We start from the raw sequence: 17,891 nt of genomic DNA on the forward strand, positions 1-17,891 counted from the left end.
GTCTTTGTCACCAAATCCCCATATGATCTGTACCTGTCATGGGGTCATATGTAGATCAAATGAGCAGTTTGAAAAGGAAAAGAGAGGAAGAAAATGTTACTTAAATTTTACAGTTATTATTAAACTATTTCATGAGGTATAAGATATAATAAAAGCACCTACTTAGTAATAGTATATGGCTTTCATAGAACTACACAGTTAAATCAAACTACTGGTAATAATTTCTCAAAACACAAAACAAGTTGCTTTTATTATTATTATTATTATTATTACTATTATTATTATTATCTGGAACATTGTTCTATCTTCTGGTTCCTCAAGCCAGAAACCTAAGGATTATCACAACACACTCCTCCTTTCCTAGCCTCCAGTTCATCAACACATTTTGTCAACATTCATCTACAAAAATACATCTTAAATTCATTTACTTCTTGTAAACTCCTTTGTTATCACTCTCATCCAATATGCTTTTTTCTTTAGATTTTAATCGCTTTTTTACTGACTTCCTGCTTCTCACCGTTTCAGATTGATTTAATTCTGTGCATAAAACCTTCATTCACTGCCATTGCATTGCTTTATTTAAAAATAAATTTATACTGTGTATCATATTTTGGTCTTGGAGGATAGAATAGCCACTAAGGAAGAGAGAAACAAGAAAGGATTGGAGGAAAAGAGGCTTTTTTTGGTTTTTTTTTTTTTTAATGTTTTATTTACTTTTGAGAGAGCGTAACTTGGGAAAGAGCAGAAAGAGGGGTCAGGTCATGACCTCGGCTTAGGTCATGACCTCCCGGCTCATGAGTTCAAGCCCCACGTGGGGCTCTCTGCTATCAATGCAGATCCAACTTTGGATCTTCTGTCTCCCCCTCTCTCTGCCCCTTCCCGGTTCATGCTCTCTCTCTCAAAAAATAAATAAACTTTTAAAAAAAATTAAAAAATTAAAACAAATTATTTTTCATTTTTGAGATAGAAATCATATAACAAATTGTTTTTAAATACTATACAGTACCGAAAACAGTACAGTGCCACCACCCTAGCAGACATTATACCTTTATACTAAACTTTATTTTTATTTTATTTTTAATTTTTTTTAACACTTATTTATTTTTGACAGAGAGAGACAGAGCATGAACGGCGGAGGGGCAGAGAGAGAGGGAGACACAGAATCCGAAGCAGGGGGGCACCTGGGTGGCTCAGTCGTTTGAGCATCCGACTTCGGCTCAGGTCATGATCTCACAGTTCGTGAGTTCAAGCCCCGCGTGGGGCTCTGTGCTGACAGCTGGGAGCCTGGAGCCTGCTTCGGATTCTGTGTCTCCCTCTCTTTCTGCCCCTCACCCGCTCACACTCTGTCTCTCTCTGTCTCTCAAAAATAAATAAACATTAAAAAAAAAATTAAAAAAAAAAAAAAAAAAAAGAATCTGAAGCAGGCTCCAGGCTCTGAGCCATCAGCCCAGAGCCCGACCTGGGGCTCGAACTCACGGACTGCGAGATCGTGACCTGAGCTGAAGTCGGACGCTTAACCAACTGAGCCACCCAGGTGCCCCTAAACTTTATTTTTAAAATGTGATGGATTTTCATGTACATTTAAGTGATAAAAACTATCTTCTTTGCTGTCAGAGCTGGAAGATGGCAGCACTACTCTCTTAGACACAAAAACAATGTCTCACTTTGAATATCACCCACACACAAAAAAATTAGTTAATTAAAATTAAAAAAAGAAAAGCGCCTGGATGGCTCAGTTGCTTGAGCATCCCACTTCAGCTCAGGTCATGATCTCATGGTTTGTGAGTTCAATCCAGCTCGGGCTTTGTGCTGACAGCTCAGAGCCTGGAGCCTGTTTTGGATTCTGTGTCTCCCTCTCTATGCCCTTTTCTGCTCACACTCTGTCTCTCTCTTTCTCAAAAGTAAATAAACATTAAAAAAATTAATATTACCCACAAAATCCATTCCCAAGATAGTAGAGTCAAAAACTCAATGTTAAATTTAAGAAAATTTTAAGAAACTTAAAATTATTTTAGGGGAACTATTTTTGAGAAAAGGGATAGAATTATTGCTTCCATGAAAATTTTGTATTTCTTCTCTCCAATTTAGCTAAATAAAAGAAAACTAAAGGATTAAAATTTCTCTCTGTTTGGCTAGGATAAAGATGAGAAAAGATAAAGTTAGAGAAGTAGAGAGGGATCGTGTGTATAGTATGCAGATTCCAGAGGGAGAATTTGAGACATTTTTCAGTAGGCAGCATTGAATTATAGAAGAGCGCTAGGTAAGAGTGCCAAAATTATAGGCTACTTTAAAGAAGGTTGATCTTGACTACATATGGAGCAGGTCATAATGAAGAGATATTAAATGTAAGAAGATCCGGGGTGCCTGGGTGGCTCAGTCGGTTGAGCGTCCGACTTCGGCTTAGGTCATGATCTCACGATTTGTGAGTTTGAGCCCTGCATTGGACTCTGTGCTGACAGCTCGGAGCCTGGAGCCTGCTTCGGATTCTGTGTCTCCCTCTCTTTCGGCCTCTCCCCTACTCATGCTCTGTCTCTCTCTCTGTCACAAATAAACATTTAAAAAAAAATGTTTTTTTTAAAGTAAGAAGATCCATTAGGGAACAAAGGAAGTGATATAATCCAGATGGGAAAGGGCCCTGGAGTATGTGTGAAGCAGTAGAAATGCACAGGACACAACTGATGTGAAGGATACTCCAAGGAAAAATCTGGAAGGCTTGGGGATGATTGGATGTACTGGATAAGGCAGGTAATTCAAAGATAGCTCTGAAATGCTAGGTCTGAACAACTAAGAGAATAATGATACCCCTAAGATTTCAAGAAAGTAAGATGATGGATCTGATTTGGGAAAGTGGAAGAGCAATTTTGCATAAATAGACCACCTTGAAGTGGCCATGTTCCAGACTTCAGACAGCACACGTTTGTTGTTGGCTGTTGTTTGATGTTTCACGCTGGCTTTACCCATATTAATTTTTTTATTCTTAGTTATATAACCTCTGGAAACCTCAGGTATCTCCAAAATGGGGATAACCATGCCTAACACAAGGGTTGTTCTGGGGTGCTTCGGTGGCTGAGTTTCAACTCAGGTCATGATCACAGGGCTGTGGGATTGAACCCCAAAGCCACATTGAGTGTGGAGACTGCTCAAGATTTTCTCTCTCTCTCCCTTTTCCTCTCTCCCCCATTTGTGTTCTCTCTCTCTCTCTAAAATTAAAAAAAAAAAAGGGGGGGGGGTGGAAACGCCTGGATAGCTCAATGGTTGAGTGTCCGACTCTTGATGTCAGCTCAGATCATGAGCTCACAGTTCATGGGATTAAGCCCTGCATTGAGTTCTGTGCTGGCAGTGTAGAGCCTGCTTGGGATTCTCTTTCTCCCTCTCTCTCTGCCCTTCCCCAACTCGTGCTTGTGCTCTCGCTCTCTCTCTCTCTTTGTCAAAATAAATACATAAACATTAAAACAAATAAACAAAATTTAAAAAATTTTCCAACAGTGGTTGTGATATTTTGTGAAATGTGGAATTATAACTGATCAATGGGTGGTCTCAATAAATGCAAGCTCAGACCTGCGATCACAGAGCCTAAAAAGAAGTCCCTTGTTCAGCATGGTTTTCTGGTTTTTCTCAGCCACGATGAGTCTCCTATAAACAGGAGCAGAAGCAGGAGTGGAAAAAGTAAACAATGGTGATGATACAAAGTTTGGATCATGCTTCACAAGTAGCAAAGGAGTTTGGAGGATTTAATACTGATGATTGCAGTAGCATAGGCCATGGCTTCCGTCTGTAATACACCTCTAAGAGTTATTGCATTCCAGAAAAGTGTGGTAATAAGTTTCTGCCATATTCCAGCATCTAAGAAGCCAAGGTACATGAAGGAAACTTCACTTTCATCCTGCCCTTGAAGTCAAGAGTCACTCAATACTTTAAAATGTCGCATAGATAATCAGCACGTCACCTCTCTAAGCTACACATACTTGACTTGAAGATTGTTAATAGCAGGTCATTATTAACACACAAAAAGATATGCAAATGTCCCAGATACACATTTTCAACATCTACTTTGCCTGCTGGCGTTTGCTTCCCTACCTGATATCTCTGGGCTTCTCCATGTCTCTCCAGGTGTGGGTTTCCCAGAGGAATATGTGAGATGACCCCAAGACCCACTCCCATAATGTATTCATAAGCGTAGTAAATTTTGCCAGGGGAGCTGAAGGAGTACTTTACATCACAGCAAGACAACCTTTAAGGGAGCATGAACCAGCATCATTTTTAATTGTCCTTTAGCTTACCCACCTCCCCAAAGTTTACTAATTTCCATCGTTCCAGCATTTCTTCATCTTATGAGATCTTCCTTTTCCTCTTCTCTTTCTTATCACTCCTTATTCCTCTCTTCTCTTCTCTTTTTGGAGAAAGAAACTATAAATTCCTAATCCCTTACTTTATCATATATATAGCTGCTTTCCCCTACTTATGCTTTGATATCTGACAACATTTATGTCTCCCTGCCCCCATCTATCATAAGAATGTATACAAAAGCATTTCCCAAAAAAGACACCTATCTTCCTAAAAGGTATCCAGTACTATCTGGTAAGAAAAATAAATACATTTCCCACCCTGCAATTACTCAAAGGTTGAGATCCCACTTACTGTGAGGCAGTTAGCATTGCAGTGATCGAGTGAGGATCCTTGGAGACCATGAGACCTGAGTTCAGTGTCATCCATAGCTGTGAACAAGTTAGTTATCCTCTCTAAATTTCAAAAGTAATAATATCTACTCTCAAATGTGTGGCAATCAAATAAAGGCTGTCTTTAGAGTGTCTAGTACTATATCCAATATGTAATATGTATACAATAAAGAGCGCATGCTTTTTCAGCTCCATTGAGTTATAATTAACATATACCGTTGTGCAAGTTTACATGCTGAGTTGTTACGCTTGTATACTGCAAAATGATTACCACCATAGTAGCTAACACATGCGTCATGTCACATAATTACCCTTTCTTTTTTGTGGTGAGAACATATAAGATCTTAACAACTTTCAAGTATATAATACAGTATTATTTACCATAATCACTACACTGTATACAACAAAGAATGTATGCTATTTTGAGAGGTGGGAGGGTGAAATTTGAATCTACCTGCAGACTTCTATCACTTATCTCTTTTTGTATCTTTCCAAAGTTTTATGAATGTGCTTCATTGACTGCATCAATAATAAGAGCCTTTGAGAAGAATTAGCACAGTCCCAGATTTGACTACAGGGTCTAGTCTTTATACCTCTCTGACTATAGTCTCTAGAAGTAACTTTCCAGGTGACTGTATTCTGATTTCTGTCTTATACTGGATACAATAACCATAAAAGGCTCATAATCAGTAAACACAAAGACAACCCAGAATTTCCTTTTCTCTGATCTGAGCTATAGTACTCAAGTCTGAGACTAACGTGCCTCCATTATGCTAAGGAAAAAGGGTGCTAATGTCTGGCCAGAGTCCAGTGGAGCTATAGAGAAAGAAAATTATTTCAAGAAAAGACTGTTGTGCTTGCCTGCTCTCAAACTGTGGGAAGGAAAATATTAAAGAAATCACAGTGTGAGGTTGATTTTGGAACCCCTACTGCAGGGATTCTCTCGTTTACATTTACACACATGTATGTGTATGCTTGTCTGCTCTCTCACATACACGTGTTGCTGTTTTGTTTATGCAAAACGATTTTAGTAATTTTAAATAAAAGTGTTGATATCCTGTGATCAATAAGGCTATTCTGCTTTTTGTGAGCACAGGGTACCCTTCTCTAACTTTGCTTCATAAATAAAGCTTTACATTAAAAAAAGGAAAATACTGTTGAAAGTTTCAAAGTAATATTTTGTAATTGTAAACAATTTATGAATGGTATAGACAAAAAATTTCATTGTTGCACATATGAGTATTTTTTCAAGATGAGTAAATACAAGACTGAAATTTATTAGATGCTGACACTGAAGCATGACTCATATGGCTACATACTGCTTACAGAAAAGAGAGACCTATGTTTTAAAGTTGACTTGATAAATCTGTATGGAACTGAAAAATTCCAAAATTTAACTTTAATCCCACAAGGTAGAGTGAATAAATATGGTTTGAGATGGAAAAGAAGAAAGATACACTTACAGAGAATGTGTCACTATTCCACTATTAACACTACTGTTATCATAGTTAACATTTCTGAGCAATTTTCATGTATCAGCCACTGTGTTTGAAGATATACACAATTGCTGGCAATTCATTGTTGCAAAAGCCCCCATCTTACTTCATTTTATTTTTATTTGAGTCTATTTGACACACAGTATTACATTGGTTTCAGGTGTACAGCATAGTGATTCAACACCTCTATATGTTATGCTGGGCTCACCACGAGTGTAGCTATCCTCTGTCACCATCCATCACAATTACCATTTCACTAATTGTATTCCCTATGCTGTAACTTACATTCCCGTGACTTATTCATTCCATAACTGGAGGACTGTACCTCCCACTCTCCTTCACCCATTTTGCCCATTTCCCCCACCCCTTCCCCCGGAAACCATCAGTTTCTTCTCTGTATTTATATATTTGATTCTGCTTTTTGTTTGTTTGTTTATTCTCGTGTTTTGCAGAAACCCCATTTTAAAGATTTAAAAAATAAGCTTCAGCATTTTCTTTTTTTTAAATTTTATTTCTAATTTTTTGAAAATTTACATCCAAATTAGTTAGCATATAGTGCAACAATGATTTCAGGGGTAGATTCCTTAGTGCCCCTCACCCATTTATCCCATCCCTCCTCCCACAATCCCTCCCATAACCCTCAGTTTGTTCTCCATATTTATGAGTCTCTTCTGTTTTCTCCCCTTCCCTCTTTTTATATTATTTTTGCTTCCCTTCCCTTATGTTCATCTGTTTTGCCTCTTAAAGTCCTCATATGAGTGAAGTCATATGATTTTTGTCTTTCTCTGACTGACTAATTTCACTTAGCATAATGCCCTCTAGTTCCATCCACGTAGTTGCAAATGGCAAGATTTCATTCTTTTTGATTCCTGAGAAATACTCCATTATATATATATATATATATATATATATATATATATATATATACCACATCTTCTTTATCCATTCATCCATCGATGGACATTTAGGCTCTTTCCATACTTTGGCTATTGTTGATAGTGCTGCTATAAACATGGGGGTGTATGTGTCCCTTCGAAACAGCACACCTGTATCCCGTGGATAAATGCCTAGTAGTGCAATTGCTGGGTCATAGGGTAGTTCTATTTTTAGTTTTTTGAGGACCCTCCATACTGTTTTCCAGAGTGGCTGCACCAGCTTGCATTCCCACCAACAATACTAAAGAGATCCTCTTTCTCTGAATCCTGGCCAACATCTGTTGTTGCCTGAGTTGTTAATGTTAGCCATTCTGACAGGTGTAAGGTGATACCTCATTGTGGTTTTGATTTGTATTTCCCTGATGATGAGTGATGTTGAGCATTTTTTCACATGTCTGTTGGCCATCTGGATGTCTTCCTTGGAGAAGTGACTATTCATGTCTTCTGCCCATTTCTTCACTGGATTATTTGGTTTTTGGGTGTTGAATTTGATAAGTTCTTTATAGATTTTGGATACTAATCCTTTATCTTTATGTCATTTGCAAATATCTTCTCCCATTCTGCCAGTTGCCTTTTAGTTTTGCTAATAGTTTCCTTCGCCATGCAGAAGCTTTTCATTTTGATGAGGTCCCAGTAGTTCATTTTTGCTTTTGTTTCCCTTGCCTCTGGAGACGTGTTGAGAAAGAAGATGCTGCAGCCAAGATCAAAGAGGTTTTGCCTGCTTTCTCCTCGAGGATTTTGATGGCTTCCTGTCTTACATTTAGGTCTTTCATCCCCTTTGAGTTTATTTTTGTGTATGGTGTAAGAGAGTGGTCCAGGTTCATTCTTCTGCATGTCACCGTCCGGTTTTCCCAGCACCACTTGCTGAAGAGACTGTCTTTATTCCACTGGATATTCTTTCCTGCTTTGTCAAAGATTAGTTGGCCATACATTTGTGGGTCAATTTCTGTGTTCTCTATTCTGTTCCATTCATCTGAGGGTCTGTTTTTGTGCCAGTACCATACTGTCTTGATGATTACAGCTTTGTAGTATAGCTTGAAGTCTGGGTGTGATATCTCTTGCTTTGCTTCAGCATTTTCAAGTCAATGATGTAAGGCTACACAACCAGAAAATGGCAAGTTCACAAGGGCCTGGGACAAGACTCCCTTTTGCCTTCCAGAAGAAATATTTCATGCTTATATAAGCATTGATTTCTGGGGGCCCCTGGGTGGCTCAGTCAGTTAGGTGTCCAACTTCACTTCAGGTCATGATCTCGCAGTTCGCGAGTTCGAGCCCTGCATCAGGCTCTGTGCTGACAGCTCAGATTCTGTGTCTGCCTCTCTCCTGCTTGCACTCTGTCTCTCAAAAATAAATAATAAACATTAAAAAAAATTTTTTTTAAATCATTGCCTTCTGGGACCGAGACACATTGGGACCATACTAAAAACTTTGGGTGGCCTCAGGCACATTAGTTACTTCTCTGCTAGAGAAAGCACACCTCTCCATCAGATTTAATTTGAATACACTTGGATAATGGCAACAATTTTTTTAAAGAAATTTTGTTCCAAGGATTCCATGTTTTTATAATCTAAACTAATGAAGTGTCTAGGTGCCTTGGCAATATAGCAGAAAAAAAAAGTAGTAATGACAACAAAACAACATATTTGGGTGGATGATTGGCTTTGTTAGTCTGATTGTGACTGATAATTTGAATTTTATTAGCATACATTCACTATTGGTTTGTAGCCTGTTTATCATGAATCATTGTAGGTAGCTACATATAATGCATGTTTTATCATTTTGGTAAAAGCAGCCTGGTTGCTATGGTGATAGTCATTATAAAATGAGTAAAATAAAACTCAGACCACTACATGTCTAGAATAAAATCAATGAGTTCATAATTCCAAAAGTAGGCATTTGTTGTCTTATATATTGTTAGAGAAATGAAATAAAAATGCATTTACCCTAAAAGTAGCTATTTCCAATTTTACATTAATGCATCTAGAAGAGGTGAAAAGTAGTGCTAACATAGACTGGGTGGCAAACTGAATTCTGATGTTCGGTATTGAGATTAACCATACACCATAAGCACATTATTTTTGATTTAGGGGTTATAAAAGTAAATATTTGAAAAGGCAATTCATGCCTCATATGTGTTTTCCTAAACGTGTGGTCCCCCTGTTTTCTGCTCATCCATACTCAACAAATGAAAATGGAAAATACCCTCTTTTTTTTTGTAAACTACAGACTCAATTGGGACTTGGTATTTTGGCAGACAACCAAAAACAGACAATTCTCCACATGACACTTTTATTTGTTCACACATTCGTCCTCCCTAAATTCAAAATATGTGTTTTCTGATGACAACAGATTGAATGTGGATTTGGAGACTTTGAGAAAATACCCTAGAACTCAAGTGCTTTCACGATCTCCACTACATCAGACAACGCTGCCCATCCCTTTCTCAGGATCTGAAAAGCTTGTGGGAGCTTGAAGAACAAATTCTAGAAACTTTAATCTGCTCTCTTCCATTGTAAGAAGTTTGTAAATCGATTCCTTACCAGATGCTGCAATCCTTTCAGATTGAAGAGAAACTGTTGAATTCCAAAAGAACACAACACAAAGAAGACCATCAGCCTCACAATTCATAGACAAAATAAAGCACATTACTCTTCTGCTGTTCTAAAATACTATCAGATTTTAAAAGTAAAAAGAATGCTTACATAAATCTCTTCACCTGCTTAGGAAAAAATAAGTGGCTTATTTGTGAACAACGAGGGTGCAAATTTTGCTGAGAAATGTAGTGAGTTGGAGAGATGAGAGCTAGGTAGCTGATTTAGGATGTAGCAAAAGCTTATTGATTATGTTGAGAGAGTACTTTTTTCCGTTTTGTTTCACTTGTATTATTTTTGTTTTTGGTCTCGTGACCATTTTCTCAACTGGAAATATAAAGGGTTCGGGGCACATTAACTACAGGAGATGATGTCTTGAGATTTTTATTCAAAATACCTCCAAGTTTCCCTTCCACATACAGAAGAAAAAAAAAGGGGTCTCAGGATTCAGGAGAGAAGACTTCTTATTCTCACACACACATCTCCAGCCTCTGCAAATTTATCATTCCCTCGATCACTGCCTGTCTCACCTTAGAAATTAACATATATTTTACTTTTCCTCCTCTAACATTAAAAATGCATTGCAATGAATAATATAGCAGGGCTGTGTATAAAACTAAACCTTCTGCATCCTCTTTTAAATGTTTGTTCTTCAGCAGAGACCCTCTGAGGAAAACATATTGAAAGGAGGAACAGTAATTTAATTTTTTATCATAAGCATTAGTGGCAAATAAAGGACAAAAGTACTTTGCAGTGCTAAAGAAAAAAGATGAGATATTCATCAAGGGAAAACACTGCCTTCAGATTGACTGCCAGGTCATGCATATTCTTTTTCTTTTCAAATAGAGAAAATCACAAGATTAATATGCAGACCTTGGAAATATTTCCTATGTATGTTACAAGTAGCAAATATTGAAGACACTGTTGGTGTTTTAGAGAGCTGTCTAAAACCTTTTATGGAAAAAAATGAAGTTACCATACATTTTTATTAAAACATGAATCTAAAATTCAGAATTACATTGTTTCTCAAAGTCTCTTGAATTACAATCTGTTCTAAAAATGCAATAAGGAAAAACATCTGCTATCAGGTTAGGTGGTTAGTTAGCTATGTAAAGTAAGACAAAACCAAAAGCTCATTTTTGACTGGTGCCCACAGTCATAATATCATCTGATACTTCTAGATTAATTTCTTTACTTTGACTAATAGAAAGCTTAAAAAGACTGATGGCAACTACAGGTGAAACTCAGTGAAACAATACTGCCAATCATTTCTTCAGAATTTTTCAGCAGCATTAAAAAGAAGGATAAAAATAAAATATCATCTTCCCTTTCTAAAGGGAAGTTTAGAAATTATTTTATACTTGCTTGTCATATTTCTAGGGTCTCTTGTATTTGATCCATGAGTAATGAAAAAATATTTAATTGGGAAGACTTTATGGTCTGTGAGGAAATAAAACCAAGCCTCATGTAGCAATAATTCTATTAAACAATAATATAATTAAATTGTTCACCTAGACTTGAATTGAAGGTCTTTGTTTAATTATCTGTCCTGACCTTCAAATGTAGAGCACTGTTTAGGAGCAAAAGTGTAATTTCGGCAGAATCCCACCTTCAAAAACTCTTATCCTAGGCTCCATTTCCAGTTTTCCATTTTTTACCCCTGAGCAGAGGGCCCCAAACCTTTTAGTGCCCAGCACCCTTAGTGTCTCAGTAATTTCTTAACAGTACCCTCAGGCCAAAAGAAATATCTAGAGTTCCATTTTTTAAGTTGTGAGATGTAAGCAACTGAATAAGTATTTATGTCTTAACAGTAGATATTTAAAAAGATAATACACACAAATTGAAAGAAAAAATAATAATGATTTTTAAATAAGTGTGACTTCTTTCTAATGAGATGTATGTTCCTATAAGGCACTGCACAAATTCTGAAATTTTAGAACCGTATTGGATATCTCAATTTTCCTCCGGCACCTGCTTTTTATGGCAAAAACTGTCAAAAAGAAAAAAAAAAAACAACCCACAACTTTTGAAATAGAAGATGTAATTGAAAGGAATGCAGTCTGATCTGATGTTGAGTCTATAAACTACTTTCAGCCAGTAACTCTCCCAGCATTCAACATGTATAAAGTATTGATGATTCCCTCAAAAAAATTAAAAATTTTATAGCACCTTTAAATTCACTGATGTACCCAGAGAACCTGCACTGAGTTTGAAACCCACATCCCTCAAGGAAATTCTAGAGGGAAATCAGGTAAGTGAGTTGTATATCCACTCTTTCCTTTAAAGCTCAGATTACCATCTTTTCCCTCTAATTTCCTCTCCCTTTCAATCTCTCCTCCCTGTCTACACACACACACACACACACACACACACACACACGATCACCTTCCATCACTCATGCATTCATTCATTCAAAAAATTTTAAATAATTTTTAAGTTTATTTATTTGGAGGCAGGAGGGCAGAGAGAGAGGGAGAGAGAAAATCCCAAGCAGGCCCTGGGCCATCAGCAAAGAGCCTGACACAGGGCTCCATCTAATGAACTCTGAGATCATGACCTGAGCTGAAATCAAGAGTCAGAAGCTTAAGGGTATCTGGGTGGTTCAGTGGGTTAAGCAACCGACTTTTGGTTTCAGCTTAGGTTTAGGCCATGATCTCATAGTTTGTGAGGTGGAGGTCCACATGGGGCTCTGCGCTGACAGTGCAGAGCCTGCTTGGGATTCTCCTTTTCTCCCTCTCTCTCTGTCCCTCCCTCCCTGCCTCTCTCTCTCTCTCTCTCTCTCTCTCTGTCTCAAAATAAATAAACCTAAAAACTTTTTTTAAAAAAGTCGGAAACTTAACTGAGTGAGCCACCCAGGCACCCCCCAAAATATTAAATATTATTCAGTTCCTACTCTAAACATTTTGCTAAATTTTATGGAAATTTAGCAAGTGGAAAAGCTAGAGAAACAATCAACTACAATGCTATTCTTCTAAAGATAGGAAAGAGCCTGGAGTAGTTTTGTATAGGAATTCTTGTGTGGGAACACACAGGCAAGGCAACAAGACTAATCTGTGGGATTGGAGGGGAAAGTACATAACTCAAAAGTCTGAGATTATCAACAGCTATCATATACAAATATTATTCTCTGTAGAGCTCAGTGTTCCCTTAAAATATGTACTTTAAAGTATAAATGTATATGTGTGTGTATACATATGAGATATATATCATATGTATATATGTATATCATATATACATATATCATATATCTCATATATAGATAGAGAAGAAACTGGTAGCTGCCAGAGAGAGGAGGATGAGGAACGGGGAAAATAGGTGAAAGAGAGAGGGAGGTACAGGCTTCCGGTTATGGAATGAATATGTCATAGAGACAAAAGGCACAGCCTAGGGAAGGCAGTCAGTGTTATTGTAGTAACCTTCTATGGTGACGGATGTTAGCTACACTTGCGGTGAGCACAGCATAACACATAGAGTTGTCAAATCATTATGTTGTACCTGAAATTAATGTACCTGAGATTAATGTAAATTAATGTACCTGAAATTAATGTGTGTCAACTGTACTTCAATTTAAAAGGGGGGGAGTCGATAAAGTGTCTAAACTTGGTAAGTATTTGAAGGAATTGAAACTTTTAAGTTGTTAAAAAAAATATAAAGCCTACATCAAACACTAAGGCACCAAAAAGATGTAATCAGAAATAAATATACAAAAGCAAAGTATGCAAACCTAAGAGGACACTCTTTGGAGATAACATTTTAAGGCATTTTGGGAAATGGACACCTGCTCCATGGGAATTCTGAGGGAAGAGTATCAGATTCGCCAACTCGCTGAAAAGGATCATTAGTATCCAGACATCTCTAAGCATGTCCTTTCTGGTTTCGTCTTCATGTTTAAGATCCCATACGTATGTCCACTGGAGTGTGCGTTGATCTCAGTACAACTACACCAAAGATTTCTCTTTTTCCTTTCTAAAAGTACTTCTGTTTGGGAAGTCATTTAGGGACTTATTGAGTATACAGTTTGTAAACTCATTGTGTCTGGCTGTCCAGTGTTAAATTATTGCCACCATTGACATCCTCGTTCCTTCTGTCTATACATTTACACAGTGAAGCCCAAAGCACCAGTGATGTCAGAAGCCCCAGGGCATATTTCAAAAAGGGATCAAGACCTGGCAGAGAGAATGGGTTTCATCTGAAAGAAACCTGCTCACTGCTAAAACTTCTGCTCTTTGCATCCTTTCCCAGTCTTCCCTGAGTAAGCAGGAATAAAATTAGCAAGCTCTTATGCCACACGTATTATGAACCAGAGAATTTTCATCCTGCTTTACCTATACAAACTCACTGACTGCGTACAACCCCACGGATTAGGTACTCTCATTATTCCCGGAGGAGAAATTGAGACACAAAAAATTCAAAAAAATAAATAAAAAATAAAACAAAATACAGATAATCTGTTTTCAGAATCTGTTTTCAAGCCAGTATACCGTATTGCCTCCCACCACAAGAAGATGCCAATTCCTCCCACCAGAATGAGATAAGGATTCACCTACAACCCCTGGAGAAGGAAAACTGAAGATGAAATGTTGGGGATTTTTCAAAGAGGAGAGCATACATATTCTCAGCTCAGGGGAAAGATTCAAACCTGCAATTATTGCTAATTAAAATTCTCTTCTTGTCTGAGCTTCCTCCAAAGGATGTCACCGTATACCGCAAGACATAAACAGATCTTTCAAGCTAAACACAGGTCTCCCAAACTGGTGTTAACCAATATGTTAATAGGAGGCATCGGGACCTCTCTCTCAGCAGCTATGTAAAACAAGCCCTTCTGTACCTTCGCTCTTGCTGCCTAGATGTTTAGTCAGCCCGTGTTTGTTTTTTTTTTTGTTTTTTTTTTTTTTTACTTATAGCTCTAAACTTTATTTTTAAACTTCAAAACTCTTCTGCAATATTGACCTGTTCTCATGGTACTGCCGATGATTCTAAATGATTCTGCTCTTCCCTGGGTCTTCCCCACTCTTCTCGGGCTCTTACACGAAGACATGAGCCCATGCCTATATCTGGTACTCATCATCCCTCCTGAGAACCACATCCAGAAGTCGTCAGACGTTACCACGATGTCATTTGGCACGGGCAGGGAAAGACAGGCTTCTTTCCTGGCACCTGCAACTCGCTTGAGCACTACACCATAGAAGTATGTAGGCATAGGAACAAACTAGAGTCAAAAAAGGTTTTATTTCAATAGTCTATGTTCCTGAAACAACCATGTTCAAATGCAACAATATTGCATTGGTTTTAAAGGCCTGTCTTTTTCTTGTAACCAGTGAGACATCCAGGCCCCTGGACGTCTTGCAGTCTTGCACATATCAGTAAATTTCTCTGCATGAAGGGAAACAACATGTACTGTATTTTAGAACTTTTTTTTCACACAGCTTAACAAGATTTACATAAAGTAATAAGAATAACATGGTTGGAGAATTTTGGGGGGTCGATTTTAAGCAGCAAAGTAACTGAGGTCGAATGCCAGAATAAGTTCCAGGTGACTGTGATATTTTTTTTCTCTTCAGTAAAGACTTACTGCGATGATAACTTGATCATGAGTTTGATAGAAAAATGTGGGCCTGGGTACTGTTCCTAATCAACAGCACCACCTTCTGTCTGTAGAAATGTCAGATGCTGGTGAACAGATAGCTCGCTTTGCCCTGTGTCAGCCTCACTGGGGGCTGAGACAAATTATGTAAATCCCATTTTTCCCTTTACCTTGATGTCGATGAAATCAAACTAATTTTTAAGTAGTGCCAACTGCATATTAGGACACATAAACTAAAAACTTCAACTGAGAACAGCACACAGAAAGAAACATCACAGCTGCACTATAGTTCTGCTAGAACGGCTAAGCTCCTCCAGGTATATCCCTTTATCTAGTCCTTCCACATGGAAATTCTCCAAAAGAGCAACTTTTGCAGGTTTTACAGAAAGGAAAGCGTGAGCTCTAGTTTGTTGCGGTTGGAATGATTTAGAAACCATGTCTCCAATCTCTGAGTCATATCATAGTGGCGAAATCCAGAGATCCAGAGGTGTGAGTAAAATCACAAGCTCTTTACGTGTGTATACCTTCCAAATAAAAAACTATGTTTAAAATACATAGTCACTCTCTTCTACGGTCTAGTTCAGATGAGTAAAGTAACTGAAGCCTTGAACAATTAAAGAAATTATAAAGGAAAAGTTAATTTGCTACTAAATTCATGAAACTGATGAAGTAATGCAATGAATAGCAATGCAAACAAGAATGTGGAGAAGGTCCCAGCATGTATCTAAGTGGTACTTGGATATATCCGGGTAAGCGCATAAAACAGGGAAAGGCTTGCCCTAGGAGTCTGCCTTCAGGAAGACTCCTAGAAGAACTCATCCTGAGGCAGAGTGAATCCAGGCACCGTGATCTTAACCACTCATGCATCTTCAACTGTTAACAGTAGGAAGATTCTGAAAGCATGATTTTGTTCCTCAGATCTTCCTTCTACACATTTCTGTTGTAGAGCAAGGGAACTACGTAAAAAGCGAGAAGGCTAGGGCCCTAAAACTCTGTAGCACATTGAAATCTCCGGCGACCTACACCTATAAGAACATCACACCAGAGGAGCAAGACTTTCTCTCCAAATTTGCCACACACCACCGTGTAATATTGAAATTGTAGAAATCGTGTTTGTTGTTAATGATGGTGTCTGGCAAAGCATCTCCGGTGCTTGGTGAGAGAACTTTGTGGAAGATGTTTTTGGTGAATCCATTAAGAAAAAAAAAACCATCCTAGCAGGACTTCTGAAAATAGGTGGCAGCCCAAAGGGGCAGGAAGGTGTTTGTAAGGAGGAAGGATTTTCAGGGGGTAGAGAGGGAGAGAAAAAGAGGCGGGGGTGGGGGGGGTGGAGAGGGAGAGAGACAGAGAAAGAAAGAATCCAATGTCAGTTACCACTGGTATGGTAAACTCATCCATTCCCAGTGGTGAAATCATACAGACCAGGTGTGAGCACAGGAGGGCTTAATTCTAGAGGAGAAAAGGATACATGTCATGAAATTTTATATTTCTCAGAGGGTCTCAATCATGTAACCATTCTTTCTGAATTACCTCAACATAGAGTACTGCAGAAAGTTATGAGTTAATTTAAGATGGATCCTTCAGGCAGAAATGAAATTTTTCTCCTAAAAAATACCCATATTGCCTGTAAAGTCAACCAAAATTCACCAGAGAATTCTACAACTCTTCCATTTACTTTTGGAATTTTGGCTAGATAAGAAGACCTTGATGTTATGAAAGTTTTTTTCACAGCCTGAGGACATAGAAGGGAATAAATGATCTCTTGCAGTCCCTTCTTATCTGTGATTCTATTTGTTCCATTGATTAAAACTTTCTACAGAAAGGAGTTCCAATTAGAGCCAGAAGTTTCCAGATAAATTAGTGACAAAACCCTACCCAAGTCCCAAAGTCATCGATTCCAAAGGACTAAGCCACAGTGTCGACATGCCTGTGTACATGAGAGAAACGAAAATTGTGCCATGTATAGAAACTTAGGTGTCCTGAATGTCATTTCAATGGCAAACAAGTGACCCTTTTTCCAGTATAGAAATGTTTACATATATCTCAATCATTGCAACTCAATTTTTTTAAATTATTGGCTTCAAGAACCCATTGATCAATGCCAAAATATGAACAGAATCATAGGTTGCTATAAAAAAGTATATAAATTAACCATCAGGTTTCACTCTTATGTGGATCCTGAGAAACATAACAGAAACCCATGGGGGAGGGGAAGGAAAAAAAAAAAAAAAAGAGGTTAGAGTGGGAGAGAGCCAAAGCATTAGAGACTGTTAAAAACTGAGAACAAACTGAGGGTTGATGGGGGGTGGGAGGGAGGGCAGGGTGGGAGGGAGGGCAGGGTGGGTGATGGGTATTGAGGAGGGCACCTTTTGGGATGAGCACTGGGTGTTGTATGGAAACCAATTTGACAGTAAATTTCATATATTAAAAAATAAAAAAATAAAAAAATAAAAAAAAAATAAAAAAAATAAATTAACCATCAGGTAGAAATATTAGTAAACATTCCATAATTTATATCTCTCTTTAATTTTTCACAGCCTATATTAAAACCTCATTATAAAGTTCTCAGAACCAACATTCATGATGCTATATTTTCTTAGTTTCCCTCT

The sequence above is a fragment of the Panthera pardus genome, unplaced genomic scaffold (assembly GCF_024362965.1).
Source record: "Panthera pardus isolate Hobbes unplaced genomic scaffold, ASM2436296v1 HiC_scaffold_15, whole genome shotgun sequence".
Taxonomy (NCBI): domain Eukaryota; kingdom Metazoa; phylum Chordata; class Mammalia; order Carnivora; family Felidae; genus Panthera; species Panthera pardus.